Raw genomic sequence first — 26,373 nt, forward strand, 5'->3', positions numbered from 1 at the left:
TGACATTTTCGAAAAAATAATCCGACTTCTCCTGACATTTCGAGCAGCGGCTGGTTACAGCGTGCGCTGCTGTACGAGCAGCCTGCCTCTTGATCTGAGATGTGTTTCGTGAAAGCCCGGCAGCCAGGGCTGCTTGTTGGAGCAATGATTTGATTAGGTCTGCGCTGATTACAGCCTTGTTGGTTACAATGTACGGCTCTATCAGAGAGAGTAAGAGGGAGGGAGAGGGAGTGATCGAGAAGCGGGATTGTCAGTTTGTCCAGCTGTCAAGAGAAACGGCGCATTGTGCTTGCTGGGTGTGCGTGAGTAGCTGAGCAGAGTTTTGAAATGAATCAGCTGATATCAAAGAGCACCAGTGAGGATATTAATACAAATCTGTTAGCAGTTATCAGCACTCAGGAGAGCGATACAACGCTTTCCTTGAAGTGGCCCCTTTGAATCGGATCACGGCTAAAGGAAAAGGAGCAGTGCATCTGAACGTCTCCCATTTCACAAACAACGCTATCGCAGATAAACACTTTTAACGGCAAGTACCTCGTCTTGGCATTGTGCTCGAGAGCTGTAGACTTTGCAGCACAGCAGCAGCTCAGCCGTGGTGTGTAATATTGGCTAAGAACAAATAATCTGAAAAGCCTCAAATGCCCTCTGCCTTTGTAAGCTTTATAAAATATTAACCAAATTAATCTACAGTCTTTTTTTTTTCCAGAGAACATACTGTACCGCACTATAAACCAACAATCATTCCTGAGATTAATTCTAAGAAATGCAGCAACATTTTTGATCTCTGAAAGCCGGGGACAAGGTGTAATTATTCCTTTCAATATATTATGTTTTCTCTTAATTAGGTCTGAGCCAGTGAACGCTGCTCCGCGTGCTGAAGTGACAGCCACAGAGCCACAGGCGTCTCTCAGCGCAGCTTTATTCCTAACAGCAAGTGCGCCGGGTGGAACAAGCTATTATAACATTATGGGGGCTTAACAGATAGCAGTGCAGCATCTGATCGGAGGTCAGATTCGTGTTGTGCCTCGTGAAGATATTTTTAAAGACCGATATGATACCCCGTGTAGTGAAGCAATTGCTAGAGGCCTCGAGGCAGAACAAAAGGGCAGAGTTCACCGAGAGCAGAAAGCGCTTCACTCCGAACATGCGACCGGAAAATGAGGGCCGCAAAGTAAAATAGAAAATCATTTGAAGGGATTTTATAGATTGCAGATTTAATGTCCGTCTGATGGGAAAAAAGAGAGAGAGAGAGAGAAAGAGAGCGAGAGATCAGAATTAATCCTCTTAGCTGTTTGTTTGGTAATCTGATTTAGTCTGATTTTTAGGCTGCTATCTCTGGTTGTGGTTACTGATGCTGTCTCTGGATTGACCACAGCCATTTTCACCTTCAAACACTGCCCCCCCCCCTCCTTCCCCCTCTGGTATATTAGGGTTTGGGCTTGACATATAAACAAAATATCACTATATGTAAGTCCCCAGCTCACCAAATCCAGCAATGTGTCTGCTTATGAAATTCCCCACTCTGACATCGCTCCAGAGAAGCACACTACAGCTGTCCCTGCTCCAAATAAATGACCTACTTTGCACATTAACACACATTTACATGCAGGCAAATTCCAGGGCAGCTTCATCGTTTCTGTTCCCGGCTCAGACGCGTCTCGCTTTAAGTGCGACGTGGCTCCTGTCCAGTTCTTAGAAAACGCTGCTTCTTCTCCTTCTTGCCATCTTTGAGGGGATCACTCTGAATGGTGGCGGCTTAAACCGGGCTTCTTTTGGGTGAATAATACGCGCGGAGGTCTCGAGCAGAGTCGTGCTTTGGTCGTGCGAGCCTGTTAAAAGGAAGGTGAGGCTGGCACAGAGGCCCACCTAAGGTGCTCCCGGCTCAGGCAGAGCTATTTCCAGACCACCAGCCCCTCCCGTCTCCTCCACCTCCACCTCCACCTCTGGTGGGGAAACCACACCACTGCTCAGGCCCCAGTCACAGACATGACTCAAGAATGGATCCATTATTCACACAGGCTGTTAGGGGACTGGCACAGGAGGGTGGGATGTGGTGGTGGGACACAAACGCTCACTTTTACTTAACTTAGACTTGCTCATGCAAGCAAAAAACATGATGAGAGTGAAGTATTTTTAACAAAAAAAACAGGTAGCTCAGCAGACTGTGTATCATTAGACAAGTATAGTTGAACAATGTCATATAAATACCCAGAGTGTGATTTGAGTAATTCAAACAGCTCCAAACGAAACAGACTCACCACTGTCTCCATGTTTATCAATGCTGAAATGATATGTGTGAACTATCGGGGGCCATGTGACTGTAGACGCACACGCATACAAAGCAGTGCGACACAATAGTGCAATGAAAGTCAACACAGCTTTATACACACACGTCATATCAAGTTCAGAGAACGCTCGACAGCACAACACAGCTCCACACAACTCGACATGGATGAATGTGTAAGTGCTCTCCCTCTCCTCTTTCTCAAACACACACACGCAGAGGCCAGATTGTATACGCGTTTGCTCACGGACCATGATAAGAAAATGTGGTAAATGCGTAATCTGATATGCATGACTTGAGGTTTCTCTCTGCCTTTCTTTTCCTCTTGGAAATCGCAGGTTGCATCCATAATTTACACCAGCCTCCGTCTGTTTCTCTCTTCTCCACTCTCTGCTCCCTCCCTCTTTTTTCTCCCTCCATCTCCTCTTCTCTCTCCTGGCAATCTGGCTTTTGCAGCTTTGCTCATTAGCATATTGCAGAATGTGCAGATGCCACCAAAAATTATTCACCTTCCAGCGCTTTGATGCCATTTCACATGTACACAAACTACGCCGTCGACATTTTGCGCAGCCTCCCAAACAAAAGGGACGAGGTCTTCGCTCACTCATAGTGCGACGTCCTTTAGTCTGATGTTTCCTCACATCCTCATCACCTCAATTACATCATCAATCACTTCAGCCAGAGGTCTTTGACACTGTGATGACGATTGATGGAGTGTTTCTTCCCAGTCAAGGTTTAAATGAACACTTAATATTCATGCAGTCCAAGTGAAAACTGAACACATAATATTCAGGCTGTTCAAAGGCTAATTGAACACAGTATTCATGCATGTTTTTGCATTAAATGGAGCGTCGTCCTGCAGGTTACGCAAGCAAAAGACTGGAGAATGGGGATTAGCTGTTGTCCTCCTCCTCTTGGGAGATTTATATTGGTACTGATAGAGCAGATCAATAGCCATACATGGTAACTCACCATTGCTAGCACTGCTGCTGTTCAGGTTTCACACCCTAGGGGCAGATTGAAGCAGAGCCAGAGAGGTATCACCGCTGAGGTACACATGCGAGAATGTGATCTTGTAAACATCCTCAAAATGTTGGTTTTTTTTCTGAATCAACCACATCAGAGGAAGAAGAGTGATATAGTGGAGCTTGGCAACACAACTTGTTTGGGTTCTTGTGACTGACTGCCCTGTTACCTGACAAGCGCCAGCTGTCTAACACGCAAAGAGGAAATGCCATAGCCCACAAAATCCAATCCCTATCATGTAAATCGTCACGAAACCATGTGCTTTCATTCAAAACAACGGCAGTCTGCCTCTCATGGCGATTAACTCAGTATGTTCTGACGTGCATGTGGTCCAGTGTTGTCCTCTCAAAGCGTTTGGACAATAAAACAAAGCGCAGTATCAATTTCAGTATCACCGGGAACTAACAGATGATTTGAGTTTAAGTTTTAGGGCCACAACATTGCAAAAGTACATTCTATTTTCCATTCAGTCGACGCCTCAGTTACTGTACAACATAATCACCATCAGTTAATTGAGTTCTAGGACAAAACGCCCGCATGTTTAGTGGCAACACAAGACAAAATCCAAACAGCAGCTGTCTTATCTTGTTCCTAAAACCACATTGAAGCATATCTGTATCACCGCTGATGCTTGTGACAAGGGGATAAATCAGGATTCTTACCAGTTGTGGATGAGGACGTTCCTGCGTTTCCTATCAGGCAAAATCGGTTTCTTAATCCTCATCAATCACAGAGCGCGCCTAAAATGAGACAAAACAGAATGCAACGCACATCAGGGAGTGTGACAAAACACAATCTGCTTTTTAGTGATAGGAAAACAAGACTTAGGTGGCATCATTTATCGAGATGTAATAAAGCACCCTGTCGCGCATCTGACAGATTGGAAACACATAACAAGGAGTGACAGAGCTGGAGAGAATGTGCGTCTCTAATCCCCGGCAAAATATGAAAGATAAGATACTTAAATGACAAATACGAGTTGATTTCTTGTGTTTTTTTGAGTGTTTTTGCGCCATTCTTGTTGCAGAAGCAGCTGTCTTTGAACTCTCCAGGCTCTAATCAAGGAGGAATATTTCTCCTCTGCTTCTGGCTCTTCTCTAACTACAAACTCCTAATGGGACGACCACTCGCCAACTATTAATGCGCTAGCTTACTTTACAGGACGGCATCTTTGACTGCTGTATTTCTGTGATTGAAACTCCCACATCATTTCATTAATATTCTGCGAGACTTCTTCCCAAAACTGTCTGGCTCACATTTTTTTCCACATGTGTACTCGTACAATAGGTGGAAAATAGACTTGAGCTATCTTCACAGGCTACAGATTGCCCAACATTTAATTACTGTTAACACACAAGCTAAGTACGCCTCCATGATTTATTCATTTTCCCCCATATTTGAGTCCAATTAAATTAGTCATATGGGTTTAATTAACTAAATATGATCTGATATTGTAATTTCACACTTGGACATGGGATACAGAGAAGGGGTACTTGAGCACAAAGAAAACCACGGTAAACCACTGCTCATTATGTGCAGTCATGTTGGCATTACCAACAGCAGCATTAGCTGAATGACTGCTCCTAATCAAGGTTTACACACTGGGAGGTTACCTTTATTCCTAAAGAACTAGGATCGCTCTGCTCACACCATTATTCACTGCTGCTATTAGTCATCGAACCGTAGCTAATACGAGGAACACCCCTCAGCTTTTCTGGGACCTGTGCTCTGCTCATTATGAAGACCACACAACTGCAATTAGGAAAAATAATAGTTTACTCCTCTGGTTTGAAGGGTTGCTTCACCTCAATGTATGTTGCATATATAAACACATTTTATGTTTTACCTCTAGTGATAGCTATAGAGAGAGTTTGGGTTTTATTTGGCTGAATTTGTCTGCCTTCATTTAAATTTTTTACTATTTCTACTTACCCAATGAAGTGCGACATATTTGTTGCTCACTTCCTGTCAATTTAGCGAGTGACTTCAGTTTTTAACAATTAGCTTTGTAAATATTGTTAACTTTATTTACAGTTCATTTTTGTATGTAGTCTTTTTTTTAATCGTTTTGTTAATCAGTGTCTTAGATGATAGATGATGATAGATGATAAGATAAATGATTGAAAATGCTAAAAACGCTACACAAAAACATTGTAACATGTATATGTATAAACATTGACAGTTGTCGTGCTGTGTACATTTGCTTACCTGCAGTATTGAATTCTATCATGTAAGTGTTAAAAATATATACAGTAGATTTAAAGTTTGACAGTTTAAAAAGCCCCTCCTGTTTTAGCCTAAAAACACTGTTGCTGGTGTTGGGGTATGATTCTCGCTTAGGATGCGAGGGTCCCAAGTTCAATTCCCTGGCGAGCTTCCTTTTGGTCACAACCCGGCTAAAGGCTGGACAAAGAAGGTCAAACCACGCATGAGTTGTAACTAAAAATACATTTATTTCACACAACTAAAAGGGAACTCAATGTAAAGACAAGCTAAATACAACAGAACCAAACAGGGTGGATGCGAGTGGAGAGTCTGTCCGACTTCCACCAGCTTATGTAGTCTTACAGGCAGACCGGATGAACCAAATCTCCCAGACGACACAAGTCTGCAAAATGAACCCAAAACAAGATATCTGCTTTGCAAAGGTTAGTGAGAAAATCTGTTTTATTACAATCGGCCCTCGTAAGAAAAATGGCGACCAAAAACACACTTTTAAAACAATTCTCTGCTCGAGAGAAAAATTGCATTGTATTCCCTAAACACATTATTTTTTATATTCAACCATTTGTAAGCGCTGGTGTCAAGGAAGGTCGTCCTTTAACAGCAAATCATTGATGCTCATTGATGCAATAACTGATACACACTCACCACAGGACCTGTTGTGGGTTTTCCTTTTCAATTGCACCTGGTGGTTTCTATGCCTGTGTGTCTTTAGTTGACTGAGTAGTTCTAAAGCACAATGTCTAATGCTGGTGTTATTCCCCACTCATACAAATGTACCATCATGGCGCTAAATGAGCTGCAGCGAGTGATATAAAAAAGCACACAGTAATTTACTGATGGCTGGTAATGAAACATGAGGCCGGTGCTGCATGTTTTCTCACTCTTGCCGAGAGGAAATATTGCTGCCGAGAGCTACACCGGCTTGCGAAACACTGTCACATCGCCTCACGACACAGGCAGAATTATCAGAGAAAAACAAATGGAGGCAGTGATTCACTAGTTGTTTATTTACAGCCCTCTCCGGAGAAGAAATAAATTCCCCTGTTGAGGCTTTGTTTCCCCATCATACGACACAACGGGATGCACGAGAAGAGGGGTGAGCAGGCCACACACACAGAAACACACGTACGAGTGTAAGCCGGCGCGCGCGAACACACGCGTAAACGTCTTACATCTGGATTAATCTCCAACGGGCGTCATCACAGATGCCATTAAACGTAGCAGAAGGCGAGAATCATGCAGGAAAAAGAGGCTGCCATCTGAATAATTTATTCGGAGGCTCATCTTGTCTCACACCGGGGGGATTTCTGCTTTCAATTTACACTGTTCTCCTCCCTGTATTCAAATCAGGGAGCAGATTTGTTGTGATTGGCACACGGAAGGTCAACGTTAGCAAGCTAGCGTCGATGCTGTCCTCGGTGGGCCGGTATGCTGGTCTATTAGCACACTGGGGTAGTGTGTGTGTACGTGTGTGTGGCAGTCTTTGTTTACCTCAGTGTGCGCTGGGTGACACTGGAGAATAGGCCCGTGGAGCGCAGAGACAGCAGTGTGTGTCTGAGCTTATTAGGCTGCTTTCCAAGGACACAGGAGGCTCTAGACATTACACTGGCTGGGGAAAAAACACTATTGCTAATCATAGCAGGAAGATGTTAGGACTGCAGACGCAGAGCGAGGGGGGTAGGGGAGGAAGACAAAAAGTACAAGAGAGGGAAGGGAGGATGAGAGAGGGAGGAGGCAGGGAAAGGAGGGAGAGCGCAGGATGAAGTCATGGCTCTCATGCGTGTCCTCACTCTGGGTGTCACACAGGGACTGAGAGGAGGACAGAGAATGTCTCGGTGAAGCACAGGTCATCTGTGACAAGATGAGCTGCCATTAGCCAAAAGGCACACAGAGCGACTCGGCAAGCAGAAGGAAGAGAAAAAAAAACTCTCTCGGAGTGACAAACTGTATTCTCAAGTCTTCTGTTTGAAATTTCCAGCATCCGAGGCAGCACAAAGGATGTGTTTTGTTGTTCTGCGCTGTTGTCGTACGATTCCTTGGGGAACAGATCAGTCTATTTCACTTTGCACTAGATGTACATGCAACAGAGACAGAGAACATATTCGAGACGTGAAGGCTGTGTTTGTCTAAAGACGCTTGCTCTCGTTCTCTGAACTGTAATCCAGACAGAAAAAAATAAAAGAGCCGGTTACGAGGTTGCTCGAGGAGAAACTGTGCTTATCCAGCAAAATGCCCTTGTCATTTCCAGTAGTAAATTGGTATGTGCTAGCTAGCTCTGATGACAGGACTTGGCTGTTTCTGCCGTTACAGGCATGAATGGCCCTGTAGTAGCCGGGCACAGTGCAGCGGTTCAACAAGGCCTCTTTAACCAGCTGAATGACAGGCAAGCAGACGGGCCGTGAGCCAACCACAGACATTCAGCTCTGGCTGCTGTAATGATGCCAGTTCAGCCAGACCAGGGAGGCCATGTGACGAGGGCAGTGAGGGAGAGGCGAGTCGAACTCTATGACAACAGTTAGGTCATGTTTCTTCTCCAATTTTTCACAATTGTCCAACACTCCTCTCGTGTTTACTCTTCAAACTGTTTTGTTGTCTTTGTGTTACCGTGGGGAGTCTATGAATGAACGGCTCGCTGCCTTGTTAAACTTTAAATGTCAGTGTCCACAGCCCTGAGCATTGCGTCAGTAGCCCTTTGCACTCTCCCTGCCTTGTGGAAATCTCTGTGCAAACTGAGGGGAAACTCGGCACCAGTATGACACAGCATGGAGGAATGCACCAGCGGATGTGGCTCTCTCTCCCTCTCTTTCTCCTTCTCAGTCAACCCCCATCTCCTCCTCCTCGTCCTCGTCCTCGTCCTCCTCCTCCTCCTCCTCCTCCCCGCTGTGGGCAGGTCCATATGCACCCAGTAATTATCAAGGTTATTTTCTCCAGAGGGCCAAATCCCTGTTTATGGGCATGAGCGTGTGTCACAGGGCCCTGGCCGTCAACCCACAGGACGCTGACTCTGTAGACAACCCCAAAGAAAATCCCAGCTTCAGCGACACTGCGGTTGTAGGATCCTGCAGTTGCTTTGCTCCCATCTGAGAATAAAATAACATTTGTGATTTTCGGTAGCTGTGTCATGACCTCAAGTGAGACAGCGAAAATGTTTCGTGTGAGCTTCCACCTCAGCTCCTGCCAAAACCGAGGAGTTATTTCTGGAAACCACCGACTTAGAGAAAGAGAGAAAAATTAATACTCAGACGCTGAACCCCAAAAAATAGCAGAATCTTCGATTTAATATGAGTGCTATTTATTTACCGCAGACATCAGGGCAACGAGTGTTTTAGGTTAGTTCTGCTGAACGGTAAAAACGCAGACAAATTTCTACTTTCATTGGTTCGATTCAGTCCCTTCCCAGAGCCAGACACCCTGGAGGATTGTGACCTGGGCTACAGCACACATTTCCTTTTGGCAGGGGCTACACAGGAAGTGAAGACTGTGAAAGGCCAGTGGTTAACAAGCCCTCCAACAAGCTAACAAGCTCGCTATTTTACCAGTTAATTAGAGGCAAACAGGAGGCAACTTTGTCTTCTGGATGGGACTCAGAGTAGGCTTGTTCTTGTGCTACAGTAGGCTCGTCAGCAAACAAGAGCCTGGAGGAGCCTGAATTACAAGCTCAAAAGTAAATCTGCATGTAACAAACTGTTAGCCAGGGTCAGCAGTGCATACACACACACAGACACACACACACCGAAATCGGCTGCTCCCTTCACAAAAGCTGCTTCCTTTCCGTTTCATCACGCAGGCCAGGCTTTGTTAGTGTGCGGAAATGCCTCCAGAGGGAATGAAAATACTGGCAAGTCCCTGCAGCTCTTTCTGGAGAGAGACGGGTCCTGCAGCTGCAAGATCACACACATGCACGCAACCACACACATGTATGCCAAGAAGTGCCCGTGTAGGTTGAGGGCTCAGGTTACGTACAGAGATAACCGTGTTAACCTAAAGAACATAAACACCGGTGTGTGGTTACAGGGCTGTCAGGGCACCGGAGAAGTCAGGGCGAACGAACACTGACTGTACAGAATCTAAAGTTGGACTAATATTGTCATGGCCGCCACAAAATTATAGGCAGTGTCACTGTGAAGGCTCATAACCACTGCTAAAATCATGGGGTTTTCCAGCCTGGGAATTACATTTGGAGAATTAAGTGACTCTGCTTCCTACATTCATTAAGTCATACAAGTATCGCTGTCTGGCTGAGAGATACAGAACAGTCACCAAAAGGCCAAGAAAGAAAAGCCATCTATCCGTTTTCCATACCCACTTATCCAATTCAGGGTTGCACACATTCACACCTTCAGTGCAGTTGCATGAAAACCAGAGCAGCCAAAGAAAACACGCCAGAGAACGTTCAAACTTCACACAGTCAGGGAGCAAACCCTCGAACTTCATGGTAACCACTGAGCCACTGTGCAGCCTGCTACCTTCCACACGGTCTTAAATTTTTTTAATATTCCATTACCTCACTCGATGGCCATCTCAGTTGGTGAAAAACACGTGTTTGTAATCAGACGACAGCGCTCCCAACAACAGATGATTGCAATCAAACAGTCGATGGCGTGCACTTAAGGCAAAAATACACCATATTAGTAAGAAACAGAACCCTGTGATTCGAAGGAACACGGGATGTTTCTGAGAGATTGGACCATTGTTGCAGTAATAGAAGTGCAGACACATGATCATCCACGTGTTTCATGTTAAATGATAGCAGACATAATGACTAATATTATCCAAAATATGAAGTCAAACTTTATAAGTAAACAGTCATCAGTTGTATTTGTTATTTTTTCCAGCAGATTCACAAACTGTAAAACTGAATATCTTTAATATAAACTAATCAGACAAGCAAGGTTGATTTTGAAACTATTTTGGGGAAGTAACTACGGCACACAGTGAATTTAAGCTCTCCACCGTCTCACTACGCCACCCACACTAACATTCAGTTGACCCCGGAAATTTAAAACAGTTCGCTATTTCCATTTAATATTTCATGTAAATTGTACCTCCTACACAAAACTGACAGACTCAGCCGCCTACCACCATGTCTTTTCATTACAGCTGCTCCAAGTTTACTGAGATGATACTTCTTTATTTCATCACTATATGCACTGTATGTGAATGGTACATTCTGGTACTCCAACAACTGGGTCTTATTGTTGTAGGTTTTAACTAATGCACAGTATCTAGAAGAAGATAGCATATTGTAGCACGCTGTACTAAAGAGCTTTACTACAGAATCCAACAGAGTCAAATAAATCCAACTCTAACACCGGTTCAACAACAAAAAACATTTTTACGTTTGCATTGTTTGGGATATGGACTGCACTTATTGAACAGTTTCAACCTGAACAAATCAAAGCACTTCACAAAGCCTATTTTTCACTCAATGGGCGCAAATTGTTCATCTAAAGCAATTTGGAGCTCAGTGTCTTGCTCTGTCTTCAGCCCCAAATCGAAATCAAAGAATTGGCAAAAACGAAAGCCGACTGCAACTGTGACATTGCCGGTGTCTCGGCCGAAAATCTGCACTGGAACACAACGCACTGACCCTGGCATTCAACAAAGGGAAACCAGAAGACTATAGACTGCAGATATACAAACCAATGAAAAGTTGCAAATGGCACTGGCGAGGAGGAGGAGGCAGAAATTAAGGAGAAACTGCGCTAAATGGGTGAAATCATTAAGCTTAGGGGGGCTTTCCCTTTTTTTTTTCCTTTCTCTTCTCTCGCACTGCTTCCCTTAGCTGAACAGTCAATCAGAGTGCTTTCTCTCACCAGCTCGCCGCTGATTCTACTTGTTCAGTCGGACAAAAAGCTGCCAACAAAGGCCAACAAGTGCTAACACTGCAAAAAACAGAGCCATGGACACTCACCGACGGCCCCCAAAATTGTGTGTCAGGGCCGTTTGATATGCAAACAGATATCATGATAGGGATGCATGGATGGAGCATTGGCCAGATACCAATCCCCACGTAACACGAGTCATTCTGTTGACTGGAATTTGTCTAGAACATCGAAATCTTTCGGGACAACTAGACTGAGTTGAGGTATCTGAATTGGTGAACTCGGATGGTAGTATGTCGAGGATCGAAACCCTACCCCCACAATTAATTCGAGCCTCACTCTACCACCTAAGTGGTTGTATTGCCAGGTCGAAGATGTCAGAGTAAACAGGTTGTAGGTCGAACCCGAAACTCAGCTCTGTATTGAGAAAGACAGCTGGAATAGATAACACAGGTAATGATTTTTTATGTTTACCCACATTTAGACCTTCAAATAACTGCTTTTGCAAGTTAGGTTGGACTCACCTGACTCACTGAACAGGCTAGAAGTATGAAATTAAAATGCTTGTTGTGAAAGAGAAGAAGAATTTCTCTTCAAATATAAGCACAGAAACCAGGTCCACTTGGGACATATGGGTATCTACACTGTTTATGATCTCATCACTTAACAGACAATCTGTCCAACATGCTGATTTCCCAAAAGTGTGTGTTCCTTTAACAGCAAGTAAAAGGTGGACTTCTGACCAACACAACTGACTGAAATGCTGTCTTACCGGGGAAAGTATCAGGGGAAAGCAGATTCAAGATGCACTGACAGAGTGGAGGAGCTTCCAAGACAGCTGCTCGAGTTTCTCTCTGTCACTCTCTCTCTCACACACACACGCCCATGCGAACACACACACACTCCGCTCCCTCTCTCCTTTTTAGCCAGTGACAGCAGGCACCCAGCGATGACATGAGGAGTGTCTCTGGCAGCCAGTAAGGCAGCACTAAACAGACAGAAATATCTGCTCTGACAGACGGACAGACCGTCACCCACTACGACATGCATGCAGCTGTCACTGAGCTCACCACTCCTCTTCCCAAACCCTCTGGTCTTGACTCTCTCTCTCCACTCTAAACACTGCCTCCCTCATGTTTTTTTCTTTCTTCCAGCTATCATATATTATATTGAAAAGCTACATTGTGCTTGGCTCTGCTTGGCTCACGGCCAGAGAGCAGGAGGTGGAGGGCGGAGGGGAGGAAGGAGGTTCGGCTTTCATTAGGGCCAACTGTTGAGCCACCTTCCCCTTGATCAGCACCGGCCTGCACAGGTTTAGCTCTTTGCTCCTTTCAATCTTTTGTTCTTACTTTCCTTTTCACTCTCTGTTCTCTTTAGCTCTGTCTTTCTAAGCCACAGCCGTTCTCAATTAGGAGGGTCAGGGAGCGGAGCGGAGAATAACTCAGGCTCTGGTTTCTGGAGCTGGAAGGACCCAAAGATCAGCAGCAACCAGAAACCACTGCTGTAACGCGCTGCGCCAAAGAACTGGGCTGTGGCTGCCTGTGTGTTTGCACGTGTGTGTGCGCGCATGCACGGGCGTGTGCGTGCGTGCGTGCATGTTGCATAAATCTTCTCCGTGTCAACAGGTTGTCACTGACCTCTGACCTCCATATTTAAGCAGACATGAATATGACAGAACTGCTAATGTTGTGATTGGCGTGTAGCTGTCCTCTTGCCTGCCGGGACGTAGATCTCGTTAATGATTCTGGCGTTCAAAACAACGGAGAATCTCTCACACACACTCGTGCACTAGCAGGCACACCCACGCAGCATATCCTCGCCCCCATGTAGAGAGCTACTTTAATTGCTTTGTTTCAGTGGTCCCCTCTGAATGGAAGAGAAGCTGGGGGCTGCAGTTTACAAGACACATCTGCAGGTGTTGCATTTCAAACTGAGAAACTCAAGCTGTGAGAAAGAACACACACACCAAACACAGGCACACAGACAGAGGAATATACAGGCTGTCTCTTTCCTCCCTCTCATGCACACACTGCAGGTGCAGCGCTGCTCAATGCTTTCCTCCACGGCATGCAGCCCGAGCATCTGAGCAAGGTCGTTGAAAATCTCCAAACATCTGCGTCTCCCTCTATAAAAATACTGACTTTAAGGTGAGACAATGCAACATAAATGACAAGTCAAAGCTGAGGCGCGGAGTATTGAGCGCAGACGTGTCAAATCGAGAGAAAGAATGTGCCCCTGCAATGTGGCTGACGCTTCCCAGCAGGCATTTCACACTAAAAGTCTGACAGAGCCATAAATACCAGCAGCTAATGTGGCTAAGGGTCATGTAGGTTTTAGATAACCTCTCTACGGACGGTACACTTTGTGAAAAACTACTTTACTCTGTTGCCACACAGCCACTGGTACACAGTACCTCCCCCTGCTGAAAATAGCTCATTCAGAACTATTTTCACCCATTTAATTCGAAAAACCTCTCGAAGCGGAGTCTCCACGAGAATCAAATCTGTTTGTTGTAACTGAGAGTCAAGTAGTTTGAAGGATCTTGGGTAGCGTTTCTCCTAATTCACAGGAAAGAAAGAGCAATCAGCTAAGCTTCAGATGGCATCCGACTGATCCAATCTCCTTTTTTTTTTTTTCTCGAGCGGCTCTATTGTAATGTTCCCACACACTGGCGCACATGCCGCATTGCACACATTTCTGATAATCTATGCAAATAGGCCACAGATGGACAAGAATGTATCTAATTGAGAAACATATGTGTCGCATTTTTAAAAATAATCATTCTTACATCTCCCTTTGCTTTTTGTCCTCATCCTGTTTCTGTCATCCTTCGTTCATTCATTAAGAGTTACGTGTGGTTGTGATGCTGGCGTCTTGCCACACCGTTTGTGAAATTATTCAAATGAGGATACCATGTTTCTTTTGTTTACCGCCTTGAATGGCGATGCGAAGGCAAGGTTGGCGTATTCATGAACGCCATTTCTCACCCTAGCGCTACAACTGCCACCTCCTTCTCCCTCCCCCTCTCTGTGAATCCATCGGTAGGAACGTCCCGGGCATTATGAGAAGCCATTAATGAGTGTGTGGCGTGGCGTGTTGTGATGCGCGACATATTACAGCCATTCATCAGAGCCGGGGAGACACTTGACAGGCGGACAGCCAACAGGTTGTGTAATCATATAACACAGCCATGTCAGGCCTGCCACGGCTCCGTGTCCCATTCAGGCCTCTAATGTTATTTTCCTCTGGGTAATTGACGACGCCAGACAGAGACCCAATGATGGATAACATCATGGACCGACCGGCTTACAAAGATGGCCGCCTACCGGAGTGATGTCATTACAGATTACATCAACATTTGGAGATACTTAAAGGAAAATTGCAGTTTAATACAACTTAGGTCTGATTTTTGTAGTTTTGACCAATGTTTACATTAGTTTTGATAACTTTGTTATCAGCTGTGAAGCTCCAGAAATGTTCTGTGGACTACAAAAATCTAGCAGCCTTTCTATTGACATGAAGGTCAGTAGATGATGACTGAATTTTCATTTTTGGGTGAACTTATCCTGTGAATCCAAAACGACTGCACCCAAATGTTGTTAATAATCCCACATTGCACAAAAACAGAACGTTTGACGAGTAATCTATCCTTTTTTTGTTTACAACCTGTATGATCATCTGATCTGACTGCTCCAGTTTCTTGCCCCATCTGAACCGCTTTCAGCAGATCTCCGCACCACAATGTTATTATTACCTATTTAGATCGCCGGACTACAAAAATAAGGCCAAAGTTTATAAGACTGAAATTGACATTGAACGAAGCGTGAAAACAAAGCCAGGATCACAATCATATTCTAGATCTGTTTCAGCTGCACACTAACTCCATGAAGATTACTTGTTAGATTTAATGAGGCATAATTGTGTAACGGGGAAATCGAGTCATCTAATAAACCATTATTAGTTATTAACCTTAGTTACTGCATAAATTATGTCAAAACATGACAAACTTCAAGTGTTACTCTGGTAATTATAGTGTACTAGGAGTGCCATCTGACACTGAGGAATGTGTTGCAAATATTCCAACTCCTCTGCACAACACAACTCTCAGCTGCATCAGAGGAGAGGAGGTGGCCCTGAGGCAGTGTTAGACGTTGTTAAGGATAGCAAGTATCCTCACACAACCTGTTCTGCTCTTGTCCCTAAGCTGGAAAAGAGAAGACAATGTTCTCTCTCATCCTCCCACTCTCACCACTTTATACCTCTGCTTGTTTGTGAGATGCCTCTTGCAGTACACAATACAAAAAAAGGCCAGCTTGCTTGTGTGTGCGAAAAATGGGCCATAAGACGAGAAACACAATGACTATCACCAGCGAGGATAAAAATACACATTCCTGTCGTTTGAGTATCATCACAGTCTCCTAAGCTACAGCACCCTGAGGTGAAACTCCTTAGAGAATAAGAGTCTTGATTAGACTCCGGTTCTCTCTCATTCTATCTTGGTCTGCATCTCACCTTCTCTGTCTCACAAACATACAGTACGGCCTAATATCTACATGCACATTTACCTCTCTGCAGAAGAAACAGATGGAGGGAAGGGAGGAAGAAAATGCGGGACGCATAATGGAGGGAAAGAAACAGACAAGAATGAAAAAGATGGCTGGGAACAGGATGCTAATTCCCTTGGTGTGAGTTAATCCCTAGAAGCTCCAACATCCTTTGCTTTATCTTGGAACACCATGTGGCACTGACAGCTGAAAGAGCAAAAGAGCCGAACCCAACCAGAACACGCTCCGACTAGTTCCACAGATCATTTGAAGACGCTCTTAATCAGACGGTGTGTGTCCACAGGAGTGTTTTGGATTGTTGTTGCATGTTTATTCTGCTTGGTCTCAGCTGGTTGAACTGGTTGATATCACCGTTTAAATGAAATAAACCACTACAGGTTAATGACGACATCTGTATTGAGTGATCATATCAGGCCAGGGTTTGTGTGGTTATTTCCCCGCGTTCACGCTACAACGCTGACGTTTCAAAACAAATCCACTCTAGATTCTCATGCTTTGGGTTTTTGGTTATTTCCTGCTTTATTTTGTAGTTATATCCTCTTGTATTTTGTTGTCACTTTCTACTTCCTGCTCACCTGTGTTCCTAGTGTTCTTTTTCCCCACCTGTGCCTCTGAACCTGCACCTCATCCCCTCGTTAGTTTAGTTTGCATCTAAGCCTGTGTTGTTCCCTCACTCTTTGTAGGTCCGTCTGTTCTCGTCCTCACACCAGTCCTGTTTTCATCCTGTTTTCATCCACGCATCTCCTGTGCTTGTTCCCAGGTCCTCATGTGTTCCCTGTGTTCCTGATTTGTTCCTTGTGGTTTTCTGGTTTGTCTGTTTCTTAGGTTTTGTAATATTTTTGTATTGTCCTTTGCCTGCCTTTCTCTTGCCAGTTTTTGTCGCCTGCCAATTTATTGTTTGCACTTTTGGATTTTGGATTTTTTGGATATTGGACTTGGATTTTGATTAAAGCTCACTTTTTGTTTTACTACCTGCCTGCCTGTGTGTCTTGCATTTGGGCCAGCTTAGTGTGGACCAAAATATAGAAACATTTGTGTTGATTTAAGATGGACAAACACTGGATCCAAGAGGAGTCCAACTGTACAGTACACCTGTATGGAAGGCAGTGTTGGATTTTACACAATGATAGCACCGCTGGAGCACCTGACAGATGTGATGTACATAATCAGGTCGTATCATGCTTTAATTATATTCCCAACAGTAACTGGGTTACTTTACTACCTTCTCATCACTGATGAGGAGACTATTCTGTGCAATCTGCATATTTATGTCATGAGCAGTGAGTGACTGTTATTTATAAATGGTACATTTATAGTTGGTTACACTTTAGTTATTTGAATGTTAACAAACAATAACGTGCTGTATAAACTATTCATTAATTTGCAACTGATGATTATAATACTTTGTAAATGGTTAATAAATACTGTGTAGTTCATCTATAAATATCATTACATTGTTTATATGGCCATCATAACATTGCAACTGATGTTAATAAACCTTACAAATGCTTAAACAATGGTTTGTATGGCATTTCATTGTTTGTTATCAAGTGTATAACTGTTAATTCAAGTTTAATTAACTATAAATTTACCATTTACTAATGACTGTTATTATAAAGTGTTACCAAGCACTGAAGATTGAAGGCAGAGCTTTCATCCAACTCTCATTCACAGCAATTTTTAACAGCATTGGAAACTTGTAGGAAAAAACATAAGCACCCTGAGCTGACCAATCACAGCTGCTGCGGCCTCCAAGTGGCGTCTACATAGTCACACTTCAAGTACAGCCTAGGTACAGCAGCTAGGTGTGTCGGCTCTGTAGCATAGCTGTAACCCTGTAATGCAGAACTATAAATTTAACCTATAGTGTGGACACAACACACTGAACCATTACACACTCGCACACACAAACACTCGCTCTTCCTCTCTCCTCAATCTCAACTCCGTCGCCTCACAACGGCCACAGTGTTCAGTGTCAACAGTGGTCACACTATGTGGCGCTAACATTAAAAATGCATCCAATTAAAGCTGCAGGGGAAAATACAGCTCTGTAAACGGCAACAGTCTGTAACATGTTTGCAGCGATGATAGGCTTTCTAAACAAATTAAGCCAGAGGAGCTCTACATTACTCATCCTGGCTGGCTGTCTGGCCAAATTCTGCCTCAATTGCACAGTTGTTTGATCAACTGCTGGTGCGCTGTGTATGTGTTAATGTGAGAGGAGGAGGGGAGGAAAAAAAGAACAGATATGAGTGCATGGATACCAGGCGAGATGAATGTGGTACGACAGCAGCAGAGAAACACAGTAAAACTTCCTATACTTTCATGTGTCTGCAGTCATGTGCCGTCACACTCTGCGGCTCTGTTCTGTCGGCTGGCAGCGCCTCTCTCCCTCTCTTTCACCGTGCGTTGCTTGTCACTGTTGTGCGAGCGTGTGCATGTGTGTTAAACCTGTCGCTTTCTGTGCTCTGACGTCCGTGTGCTTATCGCTGCGGCTGATCCCTGCTAGTCGGGCATGTGTGTGTGCAGTATCTGTCTGTCTGTCTGCATATACGTGTGCATGTGTGTGTGTGTGTGTTTGTGTGCGAGGCAGATGTTCCCCGGGCGGTGCCATTGCTCAGCGTTCACACACACACACACACACACACACAGACACACACTAAGGAAGATTAACCAGCACTTTATTTATCCATTTGCTTCCTGGATCTATCCCCACCCACCCTCCAAACCTCCCACAATCCTCCTTAATCCCTGGTAGCAAAGAATACAGGAGGGAAGGCAAAACGAGTGTATAATTGGAGCTAGGTGGCAGAGTTTTGCACTGCTTTGGACCTACTTAAAAAATCACTTTCTTTTCTTGTTTGGGCCACGGCAAACATGCACACACTAAAGAACAGGGCTGCCCAAAGCTGGGCCTGTGAGCCAAAATGGCCCACCACAAGGTTATATTTGGTCCCTCAGATGTTCTGAGTGAAAAAATAAATAAATTATAATATTGTTGATGCTGTTTTGTTTAAAATGCGTTTTGAATATGAAGGATCCCAAATTATTTATTAGTTTTTCATGATCAAGTCAGTCAGTTAAAGGAACTTTGAATCCTAGTACCATTTTGCATCTTAAAAATACAATAGGTGTTTGTATGGAAGCCCAATTCAGCCAGTAAAGATTAGAAAAAACAAGAAAACTAAGCTTGATGGGGAAAAAAATCGGTAAATGTAAAATATTCCCACGATAAGTCACAGATATTAGATTATTAGTAAGAATTGTGAGATAAAAAGTCGAAATTATGACTAACCATGGGAATATTTTTTCATCTTGGCTAAGTTTTCATCAATTTATTTTCTTTAACTGGCGGAAATGAGCTTCCATATGTTGTCTTTCAGACCGTGGCCCATCATTAAGTTTCAGTTTTGGCCGCCAAAGGTAAAAGGTTTGGGAACCCCTGTACTAGACCTTTGAATTTGTACCACAATAAACTCACAACAAACCCTCCAAGTGTCTCAATTCATTGTGATAGTACATTGATGATATTCCACTTTAATATCAAAGTACTTTTATATGCCACCTGGAGCTCTACTAAGAACAAAAAGCCAGAAAAAGCAGCCTACAGATCATTTAGACTCGAGATTTAAGGTTAAAAACAGGAGTGGGTTAAAGTAGGGTTAAGTTTAAAGAGTACTTTTTGTCACTTGAAATGTATTAACACATAAATCTTTTTCCCGACTCCCCAGGCCCACATCTGCCCACTGTAAAGAACAGAAAATGTGAGTTTTTTTGGAAAGAAACGGAGCTTGAATCACAGCAACGTGGTTTTTGCTCTATTATCCAAGTATTGACACTGGCCACAAGCTTCTCGGTGGGGACTGGCGTTTTTTTTTTTTTTTGGTTTTTCTGGACAGAGCCAAACAAGATCCTGCACAGCTCCTCATAAACAGCAGCTGCAGACTGCTCAGTTCCCAGTTCCTCCCCAGCCGCCAGCCCAGGAGGGTCCAATCAAAACCAGCCACATTACTCCCTCACTTTGCCTTTGCGTGCCAAGTCTGCTCGGCGTCGGAAAAAAAAGAAGCAGTCAGAACTGCACCAATTACAGAGCTGTGGATTAACAGAAAAAATCTGTTTACCTGTTTTGAACTTTGACCTCTCTGGTGCTGCTTCTGTGGTCGCCAACCCCTCCCCCACCCTGCCCTTCATGTATTCCTCACGCACGGTCCCTCAGTGACCCCTCCTTAAGCGGTGATCTGAGGGGAAGGAAGACAGAAGAAAAGGCTGTTAAATTTCTTTAATGGAATGCCAGGCAGAACCTGGTTCAGACAGAGGACAAATGTATCACAGAGAAATACACCCGTATGTAGGAAGGCAGGAGGGAGTTTGCTATACTGCCCCATTTACTCTACCTCCTAACCCTGCCGGAAAGCCAATGAACCAATGAGCAACTGCACCACCTATCACACTGCCACTGCCGTGCCTGTACACTGCAGCAGTCCTGTATATCCCCCCACGCGACCCCACCCCCCACTGCACAGGAACAATGTCCTTCCTAAAGGTTATCAGCAGCCTGGCTCTTGGTCAGCCCTCATCCTGAGTCCATTACACGCACACACACACACCCACACACACACATACAGCGGCAAGATTCACTGCCTTAATACACCTCTCTTAGTCTCTCTTCACTGCTTCGCTGCACACTTTACGGGCTGATACAAATCCAGTGTAGGCCCAGAACACTTACACACAAGTTTGGGATTAGCCTACAAACAAGTTCTGCAATGCAGCTTAATTCAATGAAAACTGTGACGAACTACAAAAAATATCACATTGCATGATTTTGAATTTAAACCCTATTGCCATAACCATGTGTGCCACACTTCCTCCAGCCATGCTGGTGAGGTTATTGCCATCAGTGTCCAATATTAATGATCAAATACCTGTGAAACTAAAAGCATTCCCACCAGCCTCAGCTGTAAGATGTGTAAGCAAGTGCCGCTAAGTTTAGCTTGCTAACAGGCTAAACTAAGGTGGTGAACCAGGTCAATACTACATGCTTAACATGAGCATGTTAGCACTGTCACTGCGAGCGTGTCAGCATGCTTATGTTAGTATTTAGCTCAAAGCAGTGGCACGGCCTCACAGAGCCTCTAGCATGGATGTAGGCTAGGGATACACAATATGGATTCTTTTCAGTTTCAGCTGATATGGATAACGTTAATTACTTGCTTCTCATGTCCAATAACGATACGATTTCACACATTTATATTTCAAAAAGAAGTTCCTGACCTGTAGTTTATGCACACCTCAGGGTAAGAAGGGCTAAGATATATTGAGCAAAGATGGATGATGTATTATTCCACCGTTCTAATAGGGTTTTTAATGCTAAAAGTCTTTTCCTCGCCTCTGAACCATTGCGGAACAGGTGTTGTAAATAATAATTGTGTTGTTTTCCTCTGAAACTGTAAACAAAATGTCCACACACGCACCGACATGTTTGGCTCTCTAGTTGACTGGGGTCTTCTTGTTTTTTTCTGTGTTTATTGGTAGCTTGAAAAACCAGCTTTCAAGGTGCAAACAACCAGCAACTGTGTCAAAGTTTGTAGATGCTGCACTTGTTAAGTCACTGAAAGCAAAATCACTTCGGCTCGATCTATCAGCAAGAATGGCTGATAATATACATTTCCTAATATTAGCACGACAGTTTAGCAGTTTGTGATATAGACGCTTATTTTATGGTAAGGAGCACTTCATTACTTTTAAAATAAAAGGCAACACATCTATGAACAAAAAGAAAATATGTAAGCGAAGAGGTCACAATTATCTCCTGACTCCTCATTTAGGAATGTCATTTCTAATTACATAAAAATGGATGAAATGAAATAAAGACTATTTTCTTTGCAGTGCGTTTGACAGAAAAGCACAGGAAGAACAAAAATATGCGCGGACAGCTGATATCAGTGATAGTGAGAGGATCTACAACTAGATGAGTGAACTGCTTTAGTACATATTTGTTTGTTTGCACCTTGACAGTTTATCTTTTGAAAACACCATGCCTGCTCAGAATCAAGGTAAACATACTCCACAGCTGAGTGCTCACACTTAAAGTTTCAAATATGAAAAATGACCAAAATTCTTTCCTTCTCAGGACTGAATCTAAAATATCTCCTCTTGATATTGAGAAAACAATGCATGGATGGTTTAAACAGAGGGGGTTTATGTATGGAATGGGGCCCCCCGTACGCCCGAACACCTGCTCGTTCATTTAATCCACGAGAAGAAGGGAACATACTGGAGAACATACTGTGTGAAGAGGGGGTTGACTTTGGACGGAGGCCAAAAAGAAGAGGACAGGGCGGAGGAGAAACCCATAAATACGCTGGGAGGCGAGCAGGTGTCGCAGACAAATGTGATTTACGGGGTCTACGTCCTGCACAGTGCTGACAGGTAAGCCTATTAGGTTGATATTACCCAGCTATAACACGCACCGATGGACCCTCTTAAAAACCTGCGTGTGCAGCGAGTGTGTAAAGGTTATGGGTTTAAGAGAAAGATTATAATATCCGATTGTTAAGTCGGTCATACATTAAATTCTGGATATTCAATTATTATGTTAAAGCTGATTTGCAATTGCATCGTTTCTTTTAAGGTGACGCCATTTAGCCACCATACAAGAGCAAGAGAGCTACGTTCAGCTTCCTTGAGGTTGGTAAAACAACATCATTGTGTTATTACAGCCGAGGATAGACTGGATTAGAAGAGCAATACTGGGTAAATGACATTGGCCTTCAAAGCTAAAGAGTGTGAGAGGGAACTAAATAGTGAGACGGCAGTGCGTTTCTGCATATTGGAAACTGCCGGGGAGCAATCACCGAAGAATGCAAACGTTTATGAGAAACTAAACGCACTAGAACATCGAGCAGAGATCTGCAATCGAGTTTCACTTGTAATACCGTGCGAGAGACACGAGGCTACGGGAAAATTGCTACCACTTGAGCAGCACACTACAGATGGTGTTGAGAGCAACACAGCACAAAGCAATGTGTTCCTTAATAATGTGGTGAATATTGCAGTGAAAAGCTGAGTGCTTCGTACGAGCTTCTGCAGACTCTGGCTTTTTTTTTTTTTTTTTGCTCCCCTGTCGGAAGTGTGAACTCTTTCATCCCGGATATAAGAGGCTGCGGTAAAATCCTCAAAGAAACTAATCGTGTTAAATGAGGTTTGTGTCTGTATCTATGACTTCTGAGTGTGTGTGTGTGTGTGTGTGTGTGTAGGCTGTGGGGGGTAACTTATAGGTGTCTCAGAGACTAAAAATTCCCGTCGCCTCTGAATCTAAACTCTGTGTCAACTCTCCACTCGAGCCAGACGTCTCCTGTTTCATTTACTCTTAACGCTTCAATCCTGGTAATCGTATCTGATGATGTGGCTGCTCATTGACTGAGGTAAACCAATTTTCTGCGCAAAGACTTTAAAGTGATTCAAATGCTGAAGATGACAAAGCCCAAGTTTGCCTGTTAAAAGCCCTTAACACCACAGCGTTTACTTTAGCTTCCTGGGGGGGATCCTAGTCTCAAGCGACTGCTCAATTCATACAGACAGACTCATGCACACACTTACATGCTACACACACACACACTCATCTTATCATCCAAGGCTGAGGAAGCAGGAGCGTTATAAAAGCCGACCTCATCTCCTTAAAACAGGCAGGGCTGTCCCTGGGCGTCTTAACACAACTCATCAACTGTTAAACCAGAGAGAGAGGCAGAACAGTAAAAATCAATGCCCCCCAACGCGGCAAACAGCAGTCGATGATGTTAGGTGGAAGAGGAAAGAGCGAGAATGTGCAGCAGTGTCTCGAGAGGTAAGGAGAAGCAAGCAGGAGGGAGGGAAGGGAGGAGACAGTCCACATTGAGCTGAAAGCAGTAGGCTAATATATGTAATTGATGACCTCTATGCAAATAGAACAACTCTAAAAACCAGAGAATGCAATTTAAAGCGGCAGAGACTCTGAAATCGATTGGCACTGTGAGTGAGAGAAGCCATTTCCCTCCAGCCAAGATAAAACACTTTACTAGGAGCTGTCAGATACTTATCAGGAGGAAATTAGCAGAGGAATACCATTTTCCTAAACAAACAGGTCAAGTGTTTCTTTCTCCTCCTCCTGGAGTGGTCTCTCACTCTCCTTCACCACTCTGATATCATCATCTGTTATTTCCTCCTGTTTAAATGCCAGCAGTGAGGAGAACTGGGGCTGCGTTTCATTCAGATCATTTGTAATAAAAAGGGAAAAAAAGCCATGCAGGCAGGCCCTGTGCGCCGGCGGGAGCAGGTTGCCGTTTGAAACGGAGAAGATGAGGTCTCTCCAGTTCACCTCGGCTCCCAAGAGCAGCCCAAAAGGCCTGCCAGCACCCGCACGTACACACTGACGCAAGTCCGTCCCGAATCTCCATGCCAGATCTCACCAAAACAATATTTGCGTTTTTTTTGGCCTGCAGTCTGTGTTCCTGGCTGAACAGAGGGGGAAAAAAAGAAAACGAAAGAAAGAAAACACACACACAGAACACAGCACAAAGAGATGTGTCGAAGGCAGCAGCCCACACAAGACAGCCTCGTCGGAGAGAGAAGAGGGCAGCTCGGCGTCAACATCAACACCGGTTCTGCAGTCATCGCTCAGCAGGTAATTATGATAACAACGTGTTCCCTAGGCAGCTTCTCTCTGATTTAGTTTCCGAGCACTTACCCTTCCTAAAATCTCCTCCCGATAACATCTGATATGATTACAAAGTCAAGATCCTTTTCAAGGAGCGCCCACTTATGTGCCTCTAATTTGGTGTATAGTAACTCTCCCTCTTGTGACTACTCAGTGATGCTTCTCATCTTATTGTGTATGCTTAGTTAAGATGTTCAGGTTTTCATAACATTTTGAAGAACGCCATGACATAAATGAACCTCACCTACCAACACCATCTGTTATTGAGCGCTCCGCTGCCTGCTATTACCTTCAATTGTAAACACAGCCTTGCCCACACGGGGGAAATACATCATTTCACTGTGTCTGTTATCATCCAGTTTTAACAGTGGGAGTTTGGCCCTGAATGGAGTCAGCGAAGTTGACCCTGTGATTACCTCTGCGATGCTGCATTTTCCTCGGCTGTCATCACAGCCGACCCCTTAAACAGCCAGTGCTGCTCCGCGACGGGGCCAGGCTGTTGACATACTGAAGACATTTAAGATAATCCCGGAGATGTCTCTGTGTTTTCCAAGATTACATCTTCAAAGGGGAAACGCGGCCGGCAGCCTCTACTTGAAAGGGAGGGAGATGCAGAGGGCTCTTGTTCTGAAGGAGGGGGTGGAATAGCTCAAGAATGCAATCATGGTTTTGGAGTGGAAGAAGGCCTGTCCTGGCTAGCTAAGCTGGCAGGAGGGTGAGAGGATAGGAGGGAAGGGGGGGGGGGGAGTGGAATCAGGGAGAAAACACACCTGTTGGATGGGACAAAACACAGAGAGGTAAAGAAAGGACTCTCACCTGTGTGACCTGACAAAGGCTGTAAATCACACGGCTCATCTATGGCCCGGCCCTGCCTTTTATTACGTTTGGTATGCTGACATGTTGAGGTTAAATGGTCAGGTTTAGAGGGCAAAACACATACAATAATACATGATATATAGCCTACAATGTCATTACTTTGTTCATACATACTTCTCCTCAGAAAAGTCATGTGTTTCTCTGCCTGTCTACAGTTTTAGCCCATGTCCACAATAATGTCAATACACTTGTTTTTGTCTATATGCCATTCACAAACAGCTGTACAGTCTGTGGCGACAGTTGTAATTTCCTCTGTGGCTCTGGAGGAGCTTTCTAAAGTATGAAGAATAACCCTGATGATGTCACCAGGGTTATCTCTGTTTAGTACCCCTTTAAAGGAGGTACTAAAGTGAGAGTGTGTACAAATCTTGAGGAGTACTACTGCATATGTGAAAAAGTAGTATAAAGCTTTTTGTGAGCTCCAGAGGAAGCTGCATGTAATCTGATAAATTACCTCCAGTGATTGTGGGTAATGTAGGCATGAGGTTTTGAAAAAGTAGAAGAATGCGTGGAATGTGATATCTCTGGTTCTGTTGCATCTTTTTTGATCATTTGTTTTTAAACTGTCCAACAGTGTTATCCATTGGGCTGCTTTTCAAAATCAGGTGCCTATATTACTCACAATGCAACTGAGTGACATCACTGGAGGTAATTTATCAGATTACATGCAGCTTCCTCTGGAGCCACATGAGATTTTATACTACTTTTTTTCACATATGCAGAAGAACTCCCCAATACCAGTAAACACATTTTAATTTATATATTTGGTGGAGTTGCCCTTTAAGTATGTTTCTACTGTTGGTCATTTCAGTGCAGATGCCAAACTTTTGGAAACAATCTGAAATGAATGATAGTATATGCTAGTGTGTGGACCTT

The 26,373-nt window shown here is 44.0% G+C and overlaps 1 protein-coding gene across 2 annotated transcripts in view; it reads right to left on the reverse strand.

Moving 5' to 3' along the window:
- The window catches only part of zmiz1a (zinc finger, MIZ-type containing 1a), a 110,336-nt gene that overhangs the window by 65,703 nt on the left and 18,260 nt on the right, over positions 1-26,373 (reverse strand). For both annotated transcript variants that reach the window (XM_073482294.1, XM_073482293.1), the window contains exons 2-3: positions 20,048-20,164; positions 3,973-4,050 (exon numbers count right to left, since the gene is read on the reverse strand). The gene's annotated coding sequence lies outside the window, so the exon portion shown is untranslated. The remainder of the gene's footprint in view (positions 1-3,972; positions 4,051-20,047; positions 20,165-26,373) is intronic.

This window comes from Pagrus major, chromosome 15 (genome assembly GCF_040436345.1).
Source record: "Pagrus major chromosome 15, Pma_NU_1.0".
Classification (NCBI taxonomy): domain Eukaryota; kingdom Metazoa; phylum Chordata; class Actinopteri; order Spariformes; family Sparidae; genus Pagrus; species Pagrus major.